A 26,161-nucleotide genomic window follows, 5' to 3' on the forward strand; every position below is an offset into this window, starting at 1 on the left:
GATAAATTTATTTAATTTTTTAAAGTCAACACACCTTTAAATATTTAAAGTGAACAGTCGGGTTCAAAGCCCTTTAAAAATGGCATCAGCGCCTGCGCACAGGCAGCTGACGCCATTGGCAGGGACAGACAGCTCACCCCTTCCACATCATCGGGGTTGATTTAAATAAGCCGCCGCACTTAATATCTTGGCGGCTCTGCGCCATGCGGCCCACCCAGGCAGGCTGCCATTGTTTTTGTCCGCCACCAAAATCATCAATAAACAACTCCACTTCTGGTGATGGAGGGAAGGTCATTGATGAAGCAGCTGAAGATGGTTGGACCTAGGACACTACCCGAAGGAACTCCTGCAGTGATGTCCTGGGGCTGAAACGTTTGGCCTCCAACAACCACAGCCCTTTTTCTGTGTGCTCAGTATGACTCCAACCAGTGGAGAGTTTTCCCCCTGATTCCCATTGATTTCAGTTTTACTAGTGCTCCTTGATGCTACCTGTGCTTAAATGCTGCCTCGATGTCAAGGGCAGTCACTCTCAGTTCACTTGTTGTTAATATTTTTTGATCTGTTTTTGGTGAGGTAAGAATCAGTAGACTGCTATGAAATGTGGTTCTTACTGACATTTCCCACTCTTATGGCTATTCTTTTGCTAAAATTATTGAACAGAGGCAAATTTAGCCTCCAAAGACTGCAGCATTATTTTCAACTGTATTCTTTCAGTTTAGTACTGTATAGTCACAACTATAAATGCTTTTGTTGATTATTATTACCTGGAGGGAGACAAAGAGAGACAGGCATTCAGAGAAACTGAGGTCAGTGAAAGGATAAGCTAAAAATGTAATCAATGATCTTTATCAAATTATGATAAAAATCAAACGACAGACATAACATAGGATAGATACTAGGATTATCTGAGATTTATTTTTTGCAGTGTGATATATAAGGTAGTTTAATCAAGATCATTGAACAGAGTCATTTTATCACACGCATGATGGTTGTTCTGTTTGTCTTTCCAACGAGCAAGTGCTCAGTACATTCAATTTAAATCAAGTTCCGCTTGCTTATTTGTTGGATGCATCAGAATTTTTTTGGTATGCTTTGTCCATTTATATCAATTTCAATATTTGCTTTGGGCTGTACAATTCACTCTTACACCCACAGATAAGAATTTTACCATTGTTTTGCAACACAATGCCAAACATTTTGACTGTGGGTGTAAGGGTTAATTTTACAGTCCAAAGCAAATATTGAAATTGCTATTTCACATGGGCAATATCTTGCACATGCAGCAATTTAAAACAAAATAAAACAAATTAAAATAAAGGGCTGACATCTCTGATTATGTATTTAAAATAACTTTAGTTTGGGCACTAAATATTTAATGCTCTAATATTCCCTGGAAGTGCAATTGTGGATGTGTAATGCTTTATATTCCAGGAAAGTACAATATAATATTTATTAGTTTTGTAGTATTTTTAATGCTCATTAGATTTGTAACATAAACACTAAAATATTTATTGTCCTACCAGCCAGATTTGGCTCACTGTGTTCTTGCTGTGTTAACAGTTTGTGATATGGGCTGCAGTAAACTGCCACACTGCAAAGTTCTGTCTGTGAATAAAACAAACATAAAAGAACATAAAGTACAGAATGAGAAAACATTTAGGCCATTGAGGCCCCCTCCTTCCAATAGACCACAAACATTTTGCATTGTCACAAACTCTCGCCATCTTACTTAATTACCTAAATAAAAGTCCATGAAGTTTCTTTCTGATCCCCGGAGGTTATGGAATAAAAACTCCAGAATATTATTCCAACATTAGCCAGTTAAAATCTACTGATGGCATAGCTATCATTTTCCAGAGTATCTGATCATCTGTGTCTGTCCTTATGAAGTTCAATCTGAATCAGATATCTATCCAGCAGTTTTTCGAAGCTTTAAGTAACTTTTAGTTTAATTACTAATTTTTTCTATGGAGCTAAGCCAAAAACGTGCTAAAAGTCCAAATAAACTACATCATATGCTTTAGCTATATAAAAGAATTTGAGGAATTTTGTCAGGTAGGGTCCTCTTATTATGTTATTTATATACAGGTATTCTCTCAGCCCTTCAAATAGTTTCCATGACATTCTGTGTTACTGATAGTGGGCTGAATTTTACCAGGCCCTTGACACCGTGGGTCACGGCGGGGGGGGGGGGCAGTAAAATTCTGTGGGGAGAGGCCCGCCTTGACCCGGGACAGCGAGAAGGGCCCACCGCATATTACCAGCGGCGGGAGAACCTTGGTGCGGCCACCCTGACGCCTGGTAGCAGGAAATCACTTTTTATTGGATGTGAGGATGGTGGGAAAGGGTTGAAGGGCAAATGTGAGAAGGTTGGGTGGGGTAAGTTCGAGTCGGGCAAAAGGCAAGTGTTGATCATATTGGGCATTGAGATGACCATAAGGGGGTGGGGAGGGGGCGGTTGGGAAAGTGCTTCCATATCTTTATTATCTGTCTAATAAAAATTCCAATTACTTTGCCTTTAAAAATTAATACTTCATCTAAGGGCTTAAAGCCCTTTAAAAATGGCGCTGGTGCCTGCGTGGTGGCACCAGATGCCATTGCCGGGGATGCGGCGGATGCCCCCCTACGTCATCGAGGGCGGCCACTCCGCCCCCTCTATTTAAATGAGCCCCCGTGCAATATCGCAGGGGCTCAGGGATGGCTCATCCGCGTGGGATGCATGCTGCCATCAGAGTGTGCCGCTGCAATCTGTGGAGCACTCGTAAAATTCAGCCCAGTGCGTTACTGAGTCTGTGGTTGTCTGGGTAAGCTTTATTGTCCCTGTTAAGTATACATGCAATATTGTATTTGTTTGCTTCCAGACCTTGCTAGTAGCAAATTATTCCCCCAAGGTTATAGTGATTCTCCAATTTCCTGTTAAGTCTATTTCAGAACTCCAGGATATATATCATCTGACCCAGGTGATATGTTGGCCCAAAGTCTCCTAAATGACATTTTTCATAAGCAGGCTATAAGCTGAAACTTGCATCTTTTACTCTTTGCCATTCTGAGTGAGTACAGCCCAGGTCTAATAATTAACCTTGATCAAGGTTAATTGTTTACTGGAGAGGAATTAAGATACCAACTATGCCTTCTATCAATCTGGAAGATGCAAAATATGACAATCCGAGTATATTTTGCATGGGTTAAATTCTAAGTTATAAGACTGGTGCATAGATGATGGATTCTCCCATCACTTCAACAGATGAGTGTTCAGCATGGAGACTTCTTATTCACTGTCTAGGTTGGTATCATCTCCTACGTGATGTTAAACCAAATTTTGATTTACAGAACCAATTGCAAATATTACATATGAAATCACTGTTGGAAGGGTGGATGAAGGCATTGGCTTTGTGGCGTACTTGCATGTCCTGTAGTGACCTGATTCTGTTCTCCTCAGAGAACCCTAACCCTAACCCTAACGTGTTGTTGAGATTGCTTGATTTTTTTTATTTTAGAGATACAGCACTGAAACAGGCCCTTTGGCCCACTGAGTCTGTGGTGACCAACAACCACCCATTTATACAAATCCTACATTAATCCCATAATCCCTACCACATCCCCACCATTCTCCTACCACCTACCTACACTAGGGGCAATTTACAATTGCTAATTTACTTATCAACCTGCAAGTCTTTGGCTGTGGGAGGAAACCCATGCAGTCACAGGGAGAACTTGCAAACTCCACACAGGGAGTACCCAGAACTAAACGCGGGTCGCTGGAGTTGTGAGGCTGTGGTGCTAACCACTGCGCCACCCAGATGACAGAGACAGATGACATTTGGATCTGTCCATGGTTGTTTTTCCCATGTAGTTAGGTCCAACTTACAGGCTCTGAGATTGGCTTTCAGAATGTCTTTGTATCTGAGTTTGGGACATACTATGGTGCGGGTTCCCATGCTCAGCTGGTTGTAGAATATTGCTTTTGTTATGTGGGAATCCTCCATGCAAACCACATGGCTGACCCAGCAAAGCTGAACTCTAATGAGCAGACTCTTGATACCAGATTTGCAGCACCTTGCAAGAACTTTGGTGTGAGTGATTTTGTCCTGCCACTTGATGTTGCAGATAGATCTTAAACAGTGAAGGTGGAATGCATCAAGTTGCTTTATGCGACGTTGGTAGATTGTCCATGCCTCACAGCCATAGAGAAGTGATGTGAGAACCACTGCTAGGTAGACCTTGATCTTTGTTTTGAGACAGGCTCCATGCTCTCTCCAAAGCCTGTGGCCGAGTTTGCCGAATGCTGAGCTTGCTTTTTCCAGGTAATGGGTGATTACATCACCCAACATGATGTTGTTGGAGAGGAAATAGCAGAACTTCTGAACGGAGTTGAGGGGCATATTGTTGACTGTGACTGTGGGGTCTTGGAGTTTGTGGCCAGGGGCAAGTTGGCACAAGATCTCTCTTTTTCAGACTTATTGTAAGGCCAAAGCATTCTGAGGCTTGGGAAAAGCAGTCAACAAGCAGCTGGATGTCCCGGAGTACGTGCTATGGGAACACAGTCATTGGCAAACAAGAGTTCACTTAATAGCTGTTCTTTGATCTTTCTGCGAGCCTTGAGCCTTTGTAGATTGAAGATGTTTCCATCTGTCCTGAACTGAATGTGTGCTCCTATGTCGAGATCTTTGAGTGCATACAAGAGCATGACCGAAAAGTAGATGGCAAACAGAACTGGAGCCATTGCGCAGCCTTTCTTAGTGCCATTGGTGGTAGGAAAGGCATCTGATAAAGCACTACTCTGCATCACACTGGCCATCATGCTGTCATGAAATGAGCGGATGACCTTGATCATCTTTCAGGTTAGCCATATTTATACAGCACCTTCCACAGACCTTCCCAGTTTGCTGTATCAATGGCCTTGGTCAGGTCAACAAATGCCATATAGAGGTCCTTGTTCTGTTTTCAGGATTTTTCTTAAACTTGACAGGCTGCAAAGATCATGTTTATCATTTCTCGTCCAGCACGAAAGCCACACTGTGATTCTGGATACAATGAGTCTATAAGGTGAGTGATAATCCTGTTGAGAATAACCCTTGCAAGAAATTTTCCCGCTGTGGAGAGAAGTGAAATACTGCCGATGATTGTCACAGATGAACTTGCTTCCCTTCCATTTGTACAGGTGAGTTATGAAGCATCCTTGTAATCTTGGGAACAATGCCCTGGTTCCAGGTTAAGCATAAGAGGCTAGAGAGTTTCCTAACCATGTGAGCTCTTCATACTTGAATACTTCAGATGGAATGCCATTGACTCCCTGAGACTTACCCAGAGACAGTTGCTTTATGGCTTTGGTGACATCAGCTTGAGATGGATTGAGGGCAAGCTCATCCAGAACACTGTGAAAGTGATTCAATGGTGTATTTGCACACTGTGGATTCTTGGTTCAGGAGATTGTTAAAATGATCTGCCCGACAAGAGAGAATCTCATGCCTGTTTGTCAGGAGCTGATTACCGTCAGCTGAGAGGACTGGTGTTGTACCGTTGGTTTTGGGGCCATAGTTCAAAGACTCTTCATGGAGAGTCTTTAGGTCATGTTTATTGGTAGCTTCCTGAAGCCTTGCAGCCTTTTCCCACACCATCGGTTCTTCACCTCTCGTAGTTTGGCCTGCAGAGTGTGTTTTGCTTTTCGTGCTGGTGTTTTTTTTTGTCAGCTATGTAGGATCTGTGGGCATTGTGCACATCATCGAGTAGCTTGGATATATCTTGGTTGTTCTTGTCAAACCAATCTTGGTGTTTTCATTTGACGAACCCAAAGACGTCAGGTGCCATGCTATGAGTGATATCTCTTAACTTCTTCCAAGACTCTTCAATGTCTATGTTATCCACTGGGATACCAGCAAGCTCTACAGCTAAGTTTTGTTCCAGTTCCTGTCGCTTGTGTTACAGACGGGTGAAAGATGATAGGGATGGTTCTCCCTTTTTCACCTCTCAACTGACTGAAGACAGTGTTTTTTTAAAAGGTGCTTTTTAACAATTGAGTGTTTTAATTGTCAAGCACAGACAACTGACAGGCTTTCTTGTAAGTTTAAAAGAAATATAAATGTTTATTATGCCACAGTTTCACACTCATACAGATACACACACTCTCAAAAAAAGAGATTATAAAGATAACATACGTTAGCTCTGATGATTTTAAAGAGTCCTCTGTTAAACTTGTTTTTCCCTGGGCTGAAGACTTGAAATGGTGCAGGCCTGTAATCTTTTCCCTTGTTCACCAAAGTGAACTGGCAAATTCAGTTAAAAGATAAGACAGTAGAGAAGCAGTAGCAGACATTTAAGGAGATATGTCACATCCTCAGCAAGGATATATTCCAGTGAGAAAGAAATACTTTAGGAGAATGATGCACCATACGTGGCTAAACTAAGGAAGTCAAAGATAGTATCAAATTGAAAGAAAAAGCATTCAATTCTGCGAAGATTGGTGGTAGATCAGATGATTGGACAGATTTTAAAAACCAGCAAAGAATGACGAACAAAATAACAATAGCGAGAAATTAGAATGAGAGAAAGCTAGCTAGAAATATAAAAACAGATAATAAGCGTTTCTACAAGTATTTAAAAAGGAAAAGAGTAACTCAAATGAGCATTGGTCCTCTAGGGAGTGAGTTTGGGGAGTTAATAATGGGTAACAAGGAAATAGTGGAAGCATTGATCAGGTATTTTGTGTCGGTCAAAGACACAAAAAAAAACAAAAGATACTTGCAAAACAAGAGGTAAATGGGAGGGAAGAGCTTAAAATAATCAAATCACCAGGGAAAAAGGTACTGGGAAAACTATTAGAACTAAAGGCTGACAAGTCCCCAGGACCTGATGGACTTTATCCTAGGGTCTTAAAAGGAATGGATGCAGACATAGTAGATACATTATTTGTGATCTTCCAAAATTCCCTAGATTCTGGAAAGGTCCCAGCAGATTGGAAAATAGCAAATGTAACATCTCTATTCAAGAAAGGAGGGAGACAGAAAGTAGGAAACTATACGTCAGTTTGCCTAACATGTGTCATAGAGAAAATGCTAGAATCAATTATTAAGAAGGCTATAGCAGGATATTTAGAAAATCATTATCCGATCAGGCAGAGTCAACATTGTTTTGTGAAAGGGAAATCGTGTTTGACTCATTTATTAGAGTTCTTTAAGGAAATAACAAGCAACATGGATAAAAGGGAACCTGTAGATGTGGTGTACTTGGATTTCCAAAAGGCATTCAATAAGGTGCCACATCAAAGGTTGCTATACAAAATAAGAGCCCATGGTGTAGGGGATAACATATTAACATGGATAGAGGTTTGGTCAGCTAACAGGAAGCAGAGAGTAGGGATAAATGGGTCATTTTCAGTTGGCAGAATATGACTAGTGGAGTGCCACTGGGATCAGTGCTGGGGCCTTAACTATTTACCATATACATCAATGACTTGGATGAAGGGACCAAATGTATAATAGCTAAATTTGCAGGTAACACAAAGATAGTTAGGAAGGTAAGTTGTCAAGAGGACATAAAGAGTCTACAAAGTGATATAGATAGATTAAGTGAGTGGGCAAAAATTTGGCAGATAGAGTATAATGTGGGAAAATGTGAACTTGTCCACTTTGGTAGGAAGAACAGAAAAGCAGAATGTTATTTGAATGGAGAGAGACTGCAGAACTCTGTGGTACAGAGGAATCTGGGGGTCCTCATACATGAATCACAAAAAGTTAGTATGCAGGTACAGCAAGTGATTCGAAAGGTAAATGGAATGTTGTTGTTTGTTGCAAGGGGAATAGAATATAAAACTAGGGAAGTTTTGCTAGAGTTGTAGAGGGCCTTATTGAGACCACATCTGGAATATTGTATACAGATTTAGTCTCCTTACTTAAGAAAAGATAACATTGAATTAGAAGCAGTTCAGAGAAAGTTCACTTGATTGATTCCTGGGATGAAGAGGTTATCTTTTGAAGAAAGATTGAACAGATTGGACCTATACCCATTGGATTTTAGTAGAATGAGAGGTGATCTTATTGAAACATGCAAGATCCTGAGGGGATTTGACAGGGTAGATGCTGGAAGGATGTTTCCACTTATGGGCAAGACTAGAACTAGAGGACACAGGTTAAAAATAAGGGGTCTCCCTTTTAAGATGGAGATGAAGAAAAAATTTTCCTCTCAGTGAGCCCGTAGACTGTGGAATTTGCTCCTCAGAGAGCAGAAGAGTCTGGGTCATTGAATATATTCAAGGCTGAGTGAGATAGATTCTTGATAGATGTGGGAGTCAACTGTTATGTGGGGGGATAGGAAAGTGGAATTGAGGCCACATTCACATCAGCCATGATTTTATCAAATGCCGTAGCAGACCGACTGGCCTACTCCTGCTCCTAGTTCGTACATTCCTATGTTCACTGAAGAAAGACTTGGGAGGTTCAGAAAGGCGGATACACTGTTGCAGACTGCTCCTGTTATATTCCAGCCAAAGATCAATGGTGAAGTCCTGGTACAACTTCTCAGGTAGGGAGTTCAAGGCCAACTACGGGGTGACAGTGGCATAGTGGTAATATCACTGGACTAGTATTTCAGAGGCCCAGGCTAATTCCCTGGGGACACAGGTTCAAATCCCATCACAGCAGCTGGTAGAATTTAAATTCAATTAATTAATAAAAAAATCTGAAATTGAAAGCTAGTTTCAGTAATGGTGCTATGAAACTATCATCGATTGTCAATAAAACCCAGCTGTTTCACCAATATTCTTTAGGGAAGGAAATCTGCCATCCTTACATGGTCTATCCGACGTGCAACTCCAGACGCACAGCAATGTGGTTAACTCTTAATTGCTCTCTGAAATGGCCTAGCAAGCCACTCAGTTATCAAGGGCAATTAGGGATGGGCAACAAATGCTGGCTTTGCCAGCAACGCCCACATCCCATGAAAGAATTTTTAAAAACTCCAGTTGCTACCTACATGTTGTTCAAAACTGGTAATCTTAGGCAGGACCCTTTTTCTTTAATCGCATAGCTAGATCTCCTTTGTCTGCCCAGAATATACCTTTAGTAAAGCCCTTTTCAGAAATCTAGTTTCTGTCATGTGACCATTGTCCTCATAAATGGTTTCTAATGGTGAGGCCATTATTAGACAATGTAGCCCAGGTGTCATTCATCATCATCTCATCTTGATAAGGTAGGGTTTTTCACACCCATTCTTTGGAATTTGAGTTTGGAGTCAAAAAGTCTGCGACAGTATTGTTAACCCAATCAGTTGAAGAGAAACAGTCATTACCGCAGAAGGATCTTTTGCATTTCTAATAATTTCTCAGGGATGTGTCCAGAAAGGTCATTTGTATTTTAATGACTTCTGAGGGATGTGTCCAGAAAGGTCATTTGTTGTTCACTGACTGCTCCAAGACTTGTCCAGACATGAAAATTAGCTCAGGGTTCTTGTAGTTTTATGTGTATTGGCAGGAAAGGAAGGGTTACCTGTCCTCTTACTCCATGTTGTTTACAAGAAAGGTATCCATTTCGGGTTTACTTCATAAGTTCATTTATAGTTCATAAGTTTGCATTGCATTGGTGTGACACTTGGCCGAGTCCTTTAGGATAGTTACGTCAAGCTTCCTTTGTAGTTTGACTCTATGTCAAAGTGCTTCAGGTGTTATTTTCAAGGACATGATGCTCCTGACAAGCCGATGGTCTGACCAGCATTCAGCAACTCTAAGGCAGCGGGTAGAGCGCACGTCCTTGAGATCTCTCTGTCGTATAAAAATGTAGACTAATGTGCTAATGTTTAGATCTGGGGTATATCCATGTTGTTTTCAGTTTATCAGCTTGTTGGAAGATTGAGTTTGTGATGTTAGGTCAAACTCACTGCACTTAGAGAGAAGAAACTGGTTGTTAGAGTTTATTCTACCACTGCCGGGGTATCCCGCACTCCCCTCCATGTATTACAGTCTGTATCAACACAGACAAAATATGACAATTCTAGAATATTTTGCACGGGTTAAATTCTAAATGATAAGATTTGTTAATAGAAACAAAAAAGAATATAGAGAAAATATGAAATAGCACAATATTATATAGAGAACTGAAAACAGTCAATGAGGAGTTAGTTTGGCTGTGAAATTGGGCATGTAGTGTCACTGGTGCCAATGCTACTGAAGCCACAAACTTAGAAAATGGTGGTCAGGCAAGCCCCCCCACCGACCAAGACTGAGGCACACATGAACATTAAAACTTAAAATTGCAAGCCCTTGACTGGAAGGACATTTGCATAGTACTAGCAGTGTTGGAACAAAAGGGACCCAGTCGCTGCTTCCCCACTACACATAACTAGAGGTCATACCAGTTTTAATCACATGACCAGCTGGCTGTGAGATTTGAACTTCCAACAAAAGATTTGAACTCAGAATGCCGTGTGCTCCCAGAACGGGAGCAAGAATTACCTCCTCTCCTGTCTGCCTGCTCATCTCTCAGGGGAGTGAATCTTGTGAAGACATGCGACCCTCAAAGAGAGAAAGGTTTCCTACGTGAACAAGGTTTAAGTGGAATACTGGGACCCAACGAAACCCAAGAATTACCTACAAAAGGACTATACCGTGAGCGAAGCACTGAAACAATATATTGCCTCAAACTATTCCACTTTATCTTTTCTTCTCTTTTCTGTCCCCATCTGCATGTATATATCGTGTGTGCATGCTAGCGTGGGCGCGTCCTATATCCGTAGGCATGAACCGTATTAGAGTTTAAATAAGTTTAATAAATTTTACTTTTCTTCTTTAAACCAAAGAAAGCCTGTTTGTGCTCATTTCTTTGCCTTATAATTGGTAAGCTGTGAACAAGAATTCACAAAGGGGGAGCTCAAAACACAATGTGTTTAAAATTAAACCCTGTTAGAATAAGACCAGATGAAGATAGTAACAGACCCTGGTTGGAACAATGGTGTGTGCCACACTTCCAGCCACTTTTGAGTAACCTGTGTGGCACCCCATGCTGGGAAGGGCACTATCACGTGCGCATCATGTGTGTGCCAGAAGCTCTCGACTTCTGGCTGATTTGACGCACATCTTTGAAACTTGGACCATGTAGGCCTGTGAATGCCTTTGCTAATCACTCTCAGCTGAACATGCGTTCAGCTGCATGAGAAAACTGCCACCCCTCCCCCCAAGAAGTGCTATTTAAAGGGACTTACTTCTGCTATTGGAAAGCTTGTGGAAGCACTGTCGAATTTTTTTAGAGGTGTTGTCGTGATTTGCTAGATATGGCACAGAGTGTTGCTGCATCCGTACAGGGAGGGCAGAGGATTTGGTGACAGGTCCACACAAAATTCACAACAGGTATGGGGCTGTAGTTGCAGTGCCTCTGGGTCTGCAACATGACAGACAAATGGAGCAGAGGATGCAGAGAGGGGCAGCTCTACACAGAGGGAGGAAGAGAAGGCAGGGACCTGGCATTTGGGACCCTTTTGCTCCAGCCTGCAGTTCCCTTAGGAGATCATTCTTTCACAACGATGGGTCAACTATTTTCCACCTTCGCATCTATCTGGCATGCCCCATCACAGCATTCGTTTGGCCAAAATCCTTCAATAAAATCCACCAACAAAACCTTGCCATAACATCCTTATCCAATAGCACATCCAAGCTGGCACAAGAACTATCCTTTCTCCCGGCCTGGCTGCAGTCCAGTCATGCCCTTTGATTCACCACATGCAGATCCTGACTCTATCCTACCCTCTAAAGTTTGTGCGGTGCCAGTATCTGAGCTGGTGGCTGTGAGTGTCAGATCAAGTGATGGTACTTCTTCATCAGTGAGCTGGTGTTGCGCTCTTTCTCTTCCTCCTTGGGCTGTTGTGTCTGGGCAGGTGCAGTTTTTGGGTGTCTGAAAGGATAAAATTGGAAAGGGAGGGTTGGGAGCAAGGGAAGGAGGGTGGGTTGGAAAGCAAGAGGTGCATGTTCACACCATCAGCCAGTTTATAGGATGAGGATGAAGTGGGCATTGAGAAGGGGCATAAGAAAGGAGCATATCGTCATCCACAATGATCTTGGCGACATCGGTTACTAGCTCTATTACAGTCGGCCCCATGATGCGGAGAGCCACCTCCTCTGTAGGGCTCAGGAAATGCAGGCATGCCTGGCCTCCCATGGGTGTACTCTACTCACTGCAATTGCTTGTGACCTTGCCCTGCAAGAGAGAGAGAAGAATGTCAGTGATCATATTGCATTGCATTTGGGTGATGTGCCTGCCATTCTGAATAGCTGGAGGCAGCGAGATGCGGATGTGAGGCTGGCATCATTGGAATATGTGTGAAGGTGAGGTGAAGTATATGACTGTTAAGCTCAAGTTCTGAGTGCCAGGGACTGCTGATGGGCCAGTGATGGGTATGTGGTGCATTGAGCAGCTGAGAGGTTGATGGTGCGGTGGGTATAAGATGTCATGTGATGATGCATTCACTGACTTTGACCACCTGCGTGAGGTCATTGAACTTTTTGATGCACTGCTGACATGTCCTCAGGGCCGGAGTCCGGAAGCTGACCTCCCTGGTTACCTACAGTCATAGACAGCACAGAAACAGGCCGTTCGGCCCATTGTGTCTGTGCCGGCCATCAATTACCTAACTATTCTAATCCCATTTTCCAGCACTTGGCCTGTAGCCTTGTATGCTATGGCAATTCAAGTACGCATCTAAATACTTCTTAAATGTTGTGAGGGTTCCTGCCTCTCCCACCTCTTCTGGCATTCCAGATTCCAACCATCCTCTGAGTGAAAAGATTTTGCCTCAAATGTCCTCTAAACCTCCTGCCCCTTACCTTAAATCTATTCCCCTTGGTTATTGACCCCTCTGCTAAGGGAAAAAGTTTCTTCCTATCTAACCTATCTATGCCCCTCATAATTTTGTTTACCTCAATCAGGTCCCCCCCCAGCCTTCTCTGTTCTAATGAAAACAACCCTAGCCTATCCAGTCTCTCTTCATAACTGAAATGCTCCAGCCCAGGCAACATCCTGGTGAATCTCCTCTGCACCCCTCCAGTGCAATCACATCCTTCCTATAGCGTGGTGGCCAGAACTGTACACAGTACTCCAGCTGTGGCCTAACTAGCGTTTTATACAGCTCCTTCATACACTCCCTGTTCTTATATTCTATGCCTCAGCTAATAAAGGCAAGTATCCCATATGCCTTCCTAACCACCTTATCTACCTGTGCTGCTGTCTTCAGTGATCTATGGACAGGTACACCAAGGTCCCTCTGACCCTCTGTACTTTCTGGGGTCCTACCATCCATTGTATATTCCCTTGCCTTGTCAGTCCTCCCAAAATGCATCACCTCACACTTCTCAGGATTAAATTCCATTTGTCACTGCTCCACCCATCTTACCAGCCCATCTATATCATCCTGTAATCTAAGGCTTTCCTCCTCAATGTTTACGACACCACCAATTTTTGTGTCATCTGTGAATTTTCTGATCATACCTCCTATATACATGTCCAAATCATTAATGTACACTACAAACAGCAAGGATCCCTGCACCGATCCCTGCAGTACGCCACTGGTCACAGGCTTCCACTCACAAAAACAACCCTCGACCATCATCCTCTGCTTGCTGCCACTAAGCCAATTTTGGATCCAATTTGCCAAATTGCCCTGGATCCCATGGACTCTTACCTTCTTAACCAATCTCCCATGCAGGACCTTATCAAAAGCCTTACTGCAGTCCATGTAGACTACATCAACTGCTTTACCCTCATCTACACATCTAGTCACCGCCTCGAAAAAACGATCTCCCCCTGACACAGCCATGCTGACTATCCCTGATTAATCCCTGCCTCTCCAAGTGGAGATTAATCCTGTCGCTCAGAATTTTTTCCAATAGTTTCCCAACCACTGATGTTAGACTCACTGGTCTGTAATTTCTTGGTTTATCCCTGCTACCTTTCTTGAATAATGGTACCACATTCGCTGTCCTCCAATCCTCTGGTACCTCTCCTGTGGCCAGAGAGGATTTGAAAATTTGTGTCAGAGCCCCTGCTATCTCCTCCTTTGCCTCACATAACAGCTTGGGATACATCTCATCTGGGCCTGGGGATTTATCCACTTTTAAGCTCGCTAAAACAGCTAATACTTCCTCCCTTTCAATGCTAATATGTTCAAGTATATCACAATCACCCTCCCTGATCTCTACACCTACATTGTCCTTCTCCATAGTGAACACAGATGAAAAGTAATCATTTAAAACCTCACCTGTGTCCTCCGGCTCCACACACAGATTGCCACTTTGGTCCCTAATGGGCCCTACTCTTTCCCTGGTTATCCTCTTGCCCTTAATATACTTATAAAATGCTTTAGGATTTTCCTTCATCTTTCCCGCCAGTGTTTTTGCATGTCCCCTCTTCGCTCTCCTAATTACATTTTTAAGTACCCCCCTACACTTTCTATACTCCTCTAGTGCCTCTGCTGTTTTCAGCACTCTGAATCTGCCATAAGCCTCCTTTTTTTTCCTAAGCCAATCCTCTATATCCCTTGACATCCAGCGTTCCCTGGACTTGTTGGTCCTACCCTTCACCTTAATGGGTACATGTTGGCTCTGAACTCTCACTATTTCCTCTTTGAATGACTCCCACTGGTCTGATGTAGACTTTCCTACAAGTAGCTGCTCCCAGTCCACTTTGGCCAGATCCTGTTTTATCATATTAAAACCAGCCTTCCCCCAATTCAGTATCTTTATATCTAGTCCATCTTTGTCCTTTTCCATAACTACCTTAAATCTTACAAAGTTGTGGTCACTATCCACTAAATGTTCCTCCACTGACACTTCTACCACTTGTCCAGCTTCATTCCCTAGGATTAGGTCCAGTACTGCTTCTTCTCTTGTAGGACTTTCTACGTACTGGCTCAAAAAGCTCTCCTGTATGCATTTTAAGAATTCCGCCCCCTTTAAGCCTTTTGCACTAAGACTATCCGAGTTGATATTGGTGAAGTTGAAAGCCCTTACTATTATTACCCTATTATTTTTACACCTCTCTGAGATTTGCCTACATATCTGCTCCTCTATCTCTCACTGACTGTTTGGAGGCCAGTAGTACACTCCCAAATGATTGCCTCCTTTTTGTTTTTAAGTTCTACCCATATGGCCTCATTTGAGGAACCTTCTAAGATATCATCCCTCCTTACTGCAGTGATTGCCTCCTTGGTCAACAGTGCAATGTCACCTCCTCTTTTACCCACTCCTCTGTCTTGCCTGAAGATTCTATACCCTGGAATATTGAGCTGCCAGTCCTGCCCCTCCCTCAACCATGTCTCTGTGATAGCAATAATATCATAATCCCATGTGCTAATCAGCGCCCTCAATTCATCTGCCTTACTAGTAAGATTCATTGCATTAAAATAGATGCAATCCAGACTTGCATTTTTCAGTTGTGCCTTAACAGGTCTGTATTGGCTCTGCCTTCCAGACTGACTCAGTTTCTCTTCTATATTTGACTGTGCATCACCTACTCCCTTTTCCTTAGGAGGATGTGCTTTGAGGGCCTCCTGGCCCCCCGCAGAGACTTGTACTCTCTCCTCCGTCTCCCTCCTTTACTAAGGTTTCCAGCGCAGCACCCATGAATTTGGGAGCCCTCTCTCTCCCCTGCTGCTCCTTTTATTCAGCTTCTACTTGCAATCAGTTGCAGTATTGGCAGTCAACAGAAGCTTCCTTCTACTGAGTGCAGCTCCCCTTTAAGAGTGGCAGGCTATTTTTAAGAGTTGGAGACTAGCTGGAACAGATGCTAGCCATGCACACTGCTGGGCCCCCTATTGAGCCTTCAGCAAGCCAGCAGCGCAGGTCGTGATGGGCTGAACATTGCAATCAGGCAAATGAGGAGCCAACACAAAGTTTGTGTGCTTCCTGCCTCAACGGGACTAGGTATGAGCAAATCCTGAAAACAGGAGGAAACTGTTAGCCTTTTATCTTTTCCGAGAATTAGACCTTCTGATGTTGCAGTTGAACAATCAGGGAATATTTTCAACCTTTCTTACAGTATCCTGGAGTGGAACAGTTTCTTTGGATGAAATAAACAAACCTTCGCTTGTTCCTTGGTAAATGATATCCAATATTGTATTGTACGAAGTGGAACAATGAGCACACAGTTCAGCTGCGGGGTGACTCGCAATGAGCATATAAATTAATATATTCTGAACACTGAATTTGGCTGCTATAACAGAAATGTTGGTCACTGCAAAATTCTGATGTCTCATGTCTTTCAATTTCTTTGAAGATAGTGCTGGCAATCACAATTAAAGGAATGATTTTCAGACACTCACAGCTTCAAATCACAGTGAGAAATATGTTCTTCTGGAATGGTACCTTTAGATTAAACTCACCCACACCAGTGCTTCAAATATGTCTTCCTTTTTTCTCAACCAAAGATACCTCTCCACCATGGTTGAGAGGGTCCTTGACAGTGTCAGTCCAATTTCCTGCACTTCTGCCCCTTTCTCTCCCTCTCAGGACTATGATAGTTTTCCTCTTGTCCTCACCTCACACCCCACCAGTAGCCACCTTCAATGGATCATGTATTGCCACTTCCGCTACCTGCAGTGCGATACCACTGTCACACATCTTCCCTTCTCATTCCTGTTCAGCATTTCAAAGGGACCATTCCCTTTGCTACACACTAGTCATTCTTCAATCACCCCCAACACCCATCCCCTTCCTACAGCACATTCCCATGCAAATATAGAAGCAGAAACACCTGCCTTTTCGCCTCCTCCCTTCCCACTGCCCAAGGCAACAAACACTCCTTCCAGGTGAAGTTGTACTTCTTTCAATTCGTAAGCTGTATTGACTACTCTCCTCTACATCAGGGATACCAAACATGGATTGAATGATTGCTTTGCTGAATGCCTACATTCAGTCTACAAACATATCCATGACCTTCCAGTCGCTTGCCGTTTTAATTCGCCTCTCCCCTCCCACCATGACCTCTTTGTCCTGGCCTCCTACAGAGTTCCAATGAAGCTCAAAAGAAACTCAAGGAACCCCAATTTATCTTTCAATTAGGCACTTTACAACCTCTGGACTCAATGTTGAGGTCAGCAGTTTCAGATCATAAGCACTACTCTGATTTTTTTTAGACAGATGTGCTGGTAATGATGCTGGCGTTGCCATTTACATCTCCTCTAGACCCATCCTTTGTTTCTTTAATTGTCCCATTATCATCCCTTTTTGCCTTGCACTATCATTCCTTTTGTCATTTAATCTTTTCTTTCTTCCACCCTATCACATACCCGTTCCTATTGTTCTTTCCTCCCCTACCCCGTTTCCCTGCCTCTGTATTTGTTTAAAATTTTACCTCGCCAACATTTTCCAATTCTGAAACATTAACTCTGTTTCTCTCTTCATAGATGCTGCCTGACCTTCTGAGTATTTCCAGCGTTTTCTGTTTTTATTTCATGCAGGAAAGTTACAGATTAGTATTAAGTTTATTGGTTAGTATTTTTAGTGGGTAGTTTTGTGTTTTGGCGTTAGCTAAACAGTTAACTAATCTAAAAGCTAAAAAGAATCTACAAATAAATATAGACTAAGTGATAAGGGAGTGTGAGCATCAGGGAGAGAGGTAAAATAACACCTAAAGTGATGCCAGCACAACGCAAGGGACTGATTGGTGAGTAGCTGTTTTTTTGTGCACATCAGGGACAAGTCTTAAGTTTATTTCTGGTAAGTATAGATCATAGTCTAATAAATAGGGGAATGGCAGGGCACCTCAGTCCCATTGAATGTACACCCTGTACCATTTGGGAACTCCAGGATGCTTCTCATGTCCTGGACAACCACGTGTATAGGAAGTGACTGTACAGGCAGCTGAGGCTGCTTGCGCTCCAGATTTCTGAGCTTGAGCAGCTGCTGGCATCACTGCAGTGCATCCTCAGGAGGTGGTCACCCCACAGCTTAACAGTGTGCAGGCCGAGAGGATTGCATGACCGTGAGACAGGCAAGGTAGTGCAGGAATCCTGAGTGCATCTTGCTCTCTAGCCAACATTCAGTTATTAATACTGGTGAAGGTGATGGCTCCTCTGGGGAGAGCAACCAGAACCATTGTTGGTTCAGCTGTACAGGGAGGGAGGAGGAAAGTCAGAAAAGCAATAGCGTTAGGGGATTCAATAGTTCGAATAATGAACAGATGTTTCTGCATCCACAGATGTGATTCCAGGATGGTATGTTGCCTGTAGTTCTGAAGAAGGGTCTCTGACCTGAAACGTTAACTCTGCTTCTCTCTGCACAGATGCTGCCAGACCTGCTGAGTATTTCCAGCATTTCTTGTTTTTATTTCAGATTTCCAGCATCTGCAGTATTTTACTTTTATTATTATGGTATGTTGCCTCCCTGGTGCCAGGGTCAAGAATGTCACTGAGCGGCTACAAAGCGTTCTGAGGGGGGAGGTGAGCAGTCAGAGGACGTGGTCCATATTGGTACCAACAACATAGGTAGAAAGACAGATTTTAGGGAGCTAGGAAATAAATTAATAACCAGGACCTCAAAGATAGTAATCTCTGGTGCCACGCGCTAGTGAGTATGGAAATAGCATCATAGTGCAGATGAATGCGTGGTTGGACAGATGGTGCAGAAGTGAAGAAGGGCTAGAGCAAGTAATTACAGGCCAGTCAGCCTAACCTCAGTGGTGGGCAAATTATTAGAAAATATTCTAAGTGAAGTATATATCATTGTTTAAAAAGGCATGGATTATTCAAGGATAGTCAGCATGGATTTATTAAGGGAAGACCGTGCCTGACTAACTTAATTGAATTTTTCTAAGGAGATAACAAGGAGGGTTGTTGAGGGAATCATGTTTGATGTAGTCTACATAGATTTTAGCAAAGCTTTTTGACAACTTCCCATGTGGCAGATTGGTCAGAAAAGTAAGAGCCTATGGGATTCAAGGCAAAGTGACAAGTTGGATCCAAAATTAGCTCAGACACAGGAAGGATTATAGTTGATGGGTGTTTTTGTGACTGGAAGGCTGTTTCCAGTTGGGTTCCGCAGGTCTCAGGACTAGGTGCCTTGCTTTTTGTGGTATATATCAATGATTTAGACTTAAATGTGGGGGGTATGATTAAGAAGTTTTCAGATGATAGCAAAATTTGCTGTATGGTTAATAGTGAGGAAGAAAGCTACTGACTGCAGGAAGATATCAATGGACTGGTTAGATGGGCAGCAAAGTGCCAAATGGAATTCAATCCAGAGAAGTGTGAAGTAATGCATTTAGGGAGAGCAAACTAGGCAATGGAATGCACAATAAATGGTAGAATAAATGAGAAATGTAGAGGGATAGAGGGACCTTGGAGTGCATGTCCACAGATCTCTGAAGGTAACAGATCAGGTAGTTAAGATGGTTAAGAAGGCATGTAGGATTCTTCCCTTTACTAGCCGGGGCAAAGAATATAATAGCAGAGAAGTTATGCTAGAACAGTATAAAACACTAGTTAGGCCACAGCTAAAGTACTGCATACTGTTCTTGTCACCACATTACAGGAAAGATGTGATCACCCTAGAGAGGGTACAGAGGAGATTTACACAAGGATGTTGCCAGTACTGGAAAATTTTAGCTATGAGGAAAGTTTGGATAGGCTGGTGTTGTTTCTTTTGGAACAGAGGAGGCTGAGGGGAGATTTAATTGAGGTGTATAAAATTATGAGAGGCATAGATAGAGTGGATAGCAGAGAGGCCAATAGCCAGAGGGCATAGATTTAAAATAATTGGTAGAAGGTTTAGAGGGGAGTTGAGGAGAAATCTTTACACCCAAAGGGTGATGGGTGTCTCAAACTCACTGCCTGAAAGGGTGGTAAAGGCACAAACCCTCATCACATCTAAAAAAAAACTTGAATATGCACTTGCCAAATGCTGTAACCTACAAGGCTATGGACCAAGAGCTGGAAAGTGGGATCAGGCTGGATCTTTTTCAGCCGGCATAGACACGATGGGCCAAATAGCCACCTTCTGTGCAATAAACTTCTATGATTCTATGCTACCTGGGGGTCTAAGCACCTGAAACCTGCTATAATCCCTACAGTATACAATTCAATTCACACCAGCATTTTTGATGCGGCTTCCTTCCGCCTGACCATCCTCAGTGTTCTATTTTGAAACAGAGTTAATATTGCTTTTAAAATATGTTTAGATATACTAATGGCATGCCTTTAGTTCGAATAGAATGAGAAAGGGTATAACTTCATCTCTGGAACAAGAGAGAATACAATTCAGTCTTAGATTTCTTTTAGAGGTGACAGTGCCACCTTTGGGTCAAGTAATAATAATAGGTTTTGCTATTACAGTATTACCAATTGATTTCAGGGGCATGACAGACAGTTTTACCAACCTAAGGAATATTATATCTGAGGGATATGAACCTAAATTCTACATTTATCAGTATCTTATACTCCTGTGTATTGAATAATTCTGGTTTGAGCTACATTCCTAGACTCCCAATAACATCTTCCTTCCCTGCTCTGTATCCTCTATTCATCTAACACAAGAATCTTACTGCAAACATTAGCATTTGGATGTAAGGAAAGTCTTCACTTCTCAAATTTAGGCTGTGTGTTTGTTTCCCTCAATTTACTTTTTACGTTACGTTATTCTCCTGTCTTCTTGGCCATCCTCAAATTACGTTTATCTATATTCAGTGCCTGGAATATTCAGATGACAGTTTCAAGTAACATAACCTTTGTTTAAACTGTATTAGTGATTATAAATAACGAAAGCAAGTTTCATTTATACAATAAAAGCAAAATACTGCGGATGCTGGAAATCTGAAACAAAAACAAGAAATGCTGGAATCACTCAGCAGGTCTGGCAGCATCTGTGGAAAGAGAAGCAGAGTTAACGTTTCGGGTCAGTGACCCTTCTTCGGAACTGACAAATATTAGAAAAGTCACAGATTATAAACAAGTGAAGTGGGGGTGGGGCAAGAGATAACAAAGGAGAAGGTGCAGATTGGACCAAGCCACATAGCTGACCAAAAGGTCACGGAGCAAAGGCAAACAATATGTTAATGGTGTGTTGAAAGACAAAGCATTAGTACAGATTAGGTGTGAATACACTGAGTATTGAACAGCAGCAAGTGCAAACCTGAAGAAAAAAACCTGAAAAAAACAGTGGGTAAGCAAACTGAACAAACTAAGATGAAATGAAATAAATGCAAAAAAAGATTGTAAAAAATGTAAGAAGGAATGTAAAAAAAGGAAGAAAAAATAACTAAAAATGAAAGTATAATGGGGGGGCTGTCATGCTCTGAAATTATTGAACTCAATGTTCAGTCCGGCAGGCTGTAGTGTGCCTAATCGGTAGATGAGATGCTGTTCCTCGAGCTTGCGTTGATGTTCACTGGAACACTGCAGCAATCCCAGGACAGAGATGTGAGCATGAGAGCAGGGGGGAGTGTTGAAATGGCAAGCAACCGGAAGCTCAGGGTCCTGCTTGTGGACTTTTCTAATATTTGTCAGTTCCGAAGAAGGGTCACTGACCTGAAACGTTAACTCTGCTTCTCTTTCCACAGATGCTGCCAGACCTGCTGAGTGATTCCAGCATTTCTTGTTTTTGTTTCATTTATACAATGCTCTTCCGACCAGATATGTGAGAACAATTTTACAATAAGGAGGAAGTGGATCAGATAGGCACTAAGCATAGGGAAAGGGGCATTAAATGGAGGGTTAAGGATGGGCAACTGAAAGCATGATTGAAGAATAAGGTTTTTAGGAAGTTAAAGGAGGAGGGAATTGGTGGAGAATTTCAATAAACAACATGCGAGTGTGTAACTTCCACATAGGGAGAAAGACGGCCTTAAACTGTACTATCAGCACTTAATAACCCAAATGTGATGAAGACTTTTCTTGTGAAGCATAAAGACCTTTTTTTGAGAAATTCATTAAAAATGTTAAACAGAAAACCCTAAAACAACAAGGTAAAATTAAGACCAGGAAAAGGTATTAAAAATCAGACTCATTGCAATAAAATCGGACGCTGTCGAGTAATGAATTCTACTCGCTGTAGCATTCTATCTTAATTTTAATAATACTCAGTACATTCAGGCTGAAGTATAAAATTAAGTTTTCACTAAATATCGAAAGGAAAATGCTAGAGGTCAAATAGCTTGCATTATTATAGCACATTTCATGTCCTTTGGATGTCCCAAAGTGCTTTACAGTTAATGGATTTCTTTTTGAACTGTAGTCATTGCTGTTATGTGGCCACTTTGCATACAGCGAGGTTCTACAAACAGCAGCAAGATAAATGATAAGTTGATCTGCTTTGGTGGTAATAGTTGAAGAATAAATATTGCTGGAACACCAGAAGAACTCTCCTGCTCTTCATAGGATCTTTTACATGCATCTGAATAGGCAAACAGGGCCTTAGTTTAACATCTTTTCTGAAAGACAGCAATGCAGCACCTCCCTCAATACTGCACTGAAGTATCAGCATCAATTATATGCTGAAGTCCTGCTAAATACAGCCTATTTTGTATCTAATATCAATGAAACATGTTTGTTATGCATTTTCTGTTGCACACGAGGAAACCATTATGGCTAAATTCATTTGTGAAAACATAAATCATAATTTTGTAACAAACGGTGTGCTTTGGGGCACTTATTATGGTTGTGGAAATTCTCAACAGCTAATCTAGTTAAAAACTATTTAGTTGCTCACTTACAGAAGATTAGAATTAATTGCAGCCTTGAATTACACCAGTCATGAAAAGCAATTAATGAGTGTAATGGTTAATGTAATTTTGTGTTTGCAATCGAGAGGCAATGTCCTAGACCATATAAAAAGTTGTATGTACATGAAAGTGGTATATCACAGAAAACTACTGAGAAAACTAGAAGCTGAAAGTCTTCCTGATTTATTTTGTCTTCTCTTTTATTCTTTTTAAACTTGGTAGTGTCCTTCAATATGAGTACTCTTCGCCTTAACTTCTCAAAATAATATTAAAACATATGCAGTAAAATTGTTCTGTTCCTTCTGGCTCTCCTTTCTGTATTCCTGAATTGAACTCATCAATTTACGTTGTTATATAATATCACTGATGGTGATCTCCAATATATATACTTTATTCTTCTTGAAATAATTAATCTGAATTTGTTACATTAATTTATTTGTTGAGCTGAAGAATGTATTTAAAGGTACTATGTCCCCTTTCCCTTGCCATTCACTATCCCAATGTAAAAGGGCAGATAGGCAACCTACTCCCATGCTCTTACCAAAGCTGTTCTGAGACCAGAAGCTTCAGTAACAGCATGTCTGTATTTCTTACTCCCTACCTCATGAACTGTACTTAATATCCTGATTCTATGTGGACCTATGAGAGTTAAATGCCAAGAATGAAAAGTGTTGTAGCTCCAGAACTGACATCTTTCACTTTGATTATAAAGCTTTAACAGAAAAGCTTTAATTATTCCAAGAAAGAAAAGGCATTATATTATCACAGTCCATTGTTAAGTTAAAGTTTCAGCTGAGGCTTAGCCTTCCTTTCAGTAATGCAAGTCATCATAACTGGAAATATTCTGTAGCTGAATTGATATCTTTGTATTCTTCTTTCATCAGCATTAAAATACACAGTGCCACAAAAAGAAACAAGCAGCAAATCGATAAAGAATTTCCTTTTTCAACAGTAAGATTTTGTCTGAGGTAAGACAATCCCCAAATTGACTTCCATAGCTTTGCAGCTTATATAATCTCCTGACATTAAATATGGAGAGTTCCACAAATATTATTATTGCTCATTGACCGTCACCTTTTTGCATCTATTTTACAATTACATCAACTGTCTGACCTCCAGCCTCTAACCTTTCTTTGTCACAAATATTATCGATTTTATCAATACCTTGATCAGTGTCCTTCTAAATTTTTCTCTTTTGTTGCTTTTAATCTTTACATACACCATCCTACATATTTTTCCTCCTCCATATATCCATATATATTGTGTTGAAATCAAGACCCACGGCGCAGTCTCCTTCCTTATCCATTCTTTCTAGATCATAAACCCGCAGAAATCCTTGTCTACCTCAATCTATCTTTCTTCCTACAAGCTACAGCCTTTTAAAATCCCAACTTAATGACTGTGAATTTTTAAACCATTCTGTGAGAGGGCCCCTACAAATACAGGATCCCTTGTCCTAAATTGCAAACGACAGTGACCCCTGCTCAAGATTGCAGAAAATGTTTTGTTAGTATACAACAGAATTTTTTTAAAAATTCATTCCTGGGATGTGGGTGTCGCTGGCTAAGCTAGCATTTATTGCCCATCCCTAATTGCCCTTGAGAAGGTGGTGGTGAGCTGCCTTCTTGAACCGCTGCAGCCCATGTGGGGTAGGTATACCCACAGTGCTGTTAGGAAGGGAGTTCCAGGATTTTGACCCAGCAACAGTGAAGGAACGGTGACATAGCTCCAAGTCAGGATGGTGTGTGAATAAGAATTCTGATGTCAGCTGGGAGCAGGAATCGGGAAGACAAGGTGAGCATCAAATATATCCTAACCTCAGGAGCATGAGACCTGGGCAATTTTAACTCCCAGGCCTTATCTGCAAGCTGCCAGTCGGCTGCCTGACCAAAACAGGTTTGAGGAGACAGCTGGTCAGGGGGAAAGAGTGGAATTTAAGGCAGCAGGAGGCCACCGGCTGGCATCAAATGAACAGTCATCTGAAACAATGCAAGTCTCAGGAAATGTCTCGCTGGAGGGAAGGAGCCCAACCTAGGGGATTCCTGCTCCTCCTTTTCACACAAGAAAGGCTAAAAAAAAGTTACTCTTCTGGGCCTCTTCTGGCCTCAGATCCTCTTCTTTCTGTTGTCACTTGGCGGGAAAGGCACAATAGCTTCTCCACTCAGTTAAAGATGCAGTCAGAGTCCGATGATGTCATTGGACCCTGATCTGCATGTTTAAAGAAAGACCTCGCTGGTTTCAGGCAGGCATCCTCGTTGCCTGTGCAGTGGAGCAGATTAAAATTGAAGACAGTGTGATCCTCACAGGATTTCAGCTGAATGATCTTAATTGGTCACCTGTCCAATTTAATCCCGATTGGATAGGGTTAAAACAGTCTCCAATGTATTAGTAGGTTAACAGATACAGAAAAATGTAGAAATCTAATGAAAGTTGGACAGAATGACAGATGACCTCATGAATCCATTGGGATCCCTTTGCAGACCAATGAACCATTCACACTACTTTTTGATGAATCTCTTTTACTCTGTTCAAACATAGTGGTGTGCTGCATTATGAACTTTGGAATCTCAAATAGAAAATATGTGCAAACTTGTCGGTTGCCATCTCTGATGAAAAGTGTTTCCTGAATTCCCCATCTAACCCAGCACTAATTCCATCTCTCCATTTTATCTTGTATGTTGTACAGTTTAAGAATTTTCATTAACTGTTGATTATAGCACTACTGAGACGCTCAGAAACAGGAGTCCAAATCTGACCAGCAGGCAGCTCTTTTGTACTGGAGATAGTTCCACAACCACCAGCTTCCCTCTCGTACCTCGAATAAGTGGCCGTCCTTCAAGTGTGAACCTTCGCAGTGAGTATCTCCATGCCATTTCATCATGGGTGGCATCAGAGCTGTTGTATGTTTGGTCAGTCTAGCTAGGAGAGATGACTGAGTCTTCGGTAAGTTTTATCAATAATTAGTTTATTACATATTACATAAGTTTGTCTAGCTCCACTGATGCCATGTTACTTCTTCTTCAAGTCTCTCTCTCATGTGATCTCTTACATCACTACAGTGGGAGGTATTAGTCACACTGTCCCAAACATTAACGCTTTCAAACCCTTATACTACATCTCCCCCCAAGTCTTTGTCCATATGTTTTTTTACATTCATTTTTATTCTCCCCCCCCCCCCCCCCACCAAGTCTCTGACATCACAGATTCAATCTGTCAGGAGGCTTCACAACTCTCCCTGATCGTGTTGTTGTCAGACTCGAAAGATCTGTAGTCTTTCTCTGAACTCTTGTTTCTTGACTTGGATGCTGCTTTCTGAATTTCAGGTTCAAAATCTGCTTCATCCAAATGTATGACTGATTGAAATCTTTGAACAGAAATAAGATTTCTCCTGTTTCTTCTTATAGTACCTTCTGAAGTATGTACTAAATAAGATCTCTGGTGATTATCATCTCTCTAGACGATTATTCTTTCTCTGC

At 41.8% G+C, this 26,161-nt stretch overlaps 1 long non-coding RNA gene across 1 annotated transcript in view; it reads left to right on the forward strand.

The window, feature by feature from the left end:
- LOC137377575 (uncharacterized) overlaps nucleotides 1-25,511 on the forward strand; it is a 67,721-nt gene extending 42,210 nt beyond the window's left edge. The window contains exons 2-3 of the long non-coding RNA XR_010976443.1: nucleotides 23,570-23,653; nucleotides 25,403-25,511. This is a non-coding gene — a long non-coding RNA (uncharacterized lncRNA). The remainder of the gene's footprint in view (nucleotides 1-23,569; nucleotides 23,654-25,402) is intronic.
- Nucleotides 25,512-26,161: the final 650 nt, after the last annotated feature.

This window comes from Heterodontus francisci, chromosome 15 (assembly GCF_036365525.1).
Source record: "Heterodontus francisci isolate sHetFra1 chromosome 15, sHetFra1.hap1, whole genome shotgun sequence".
NCBI lineage: Eukaryota > Metazoa > Chordata > Chondrichthyes > Heterodontiformes > Heterodontidae > Heterodontus > Heterodontus francisci.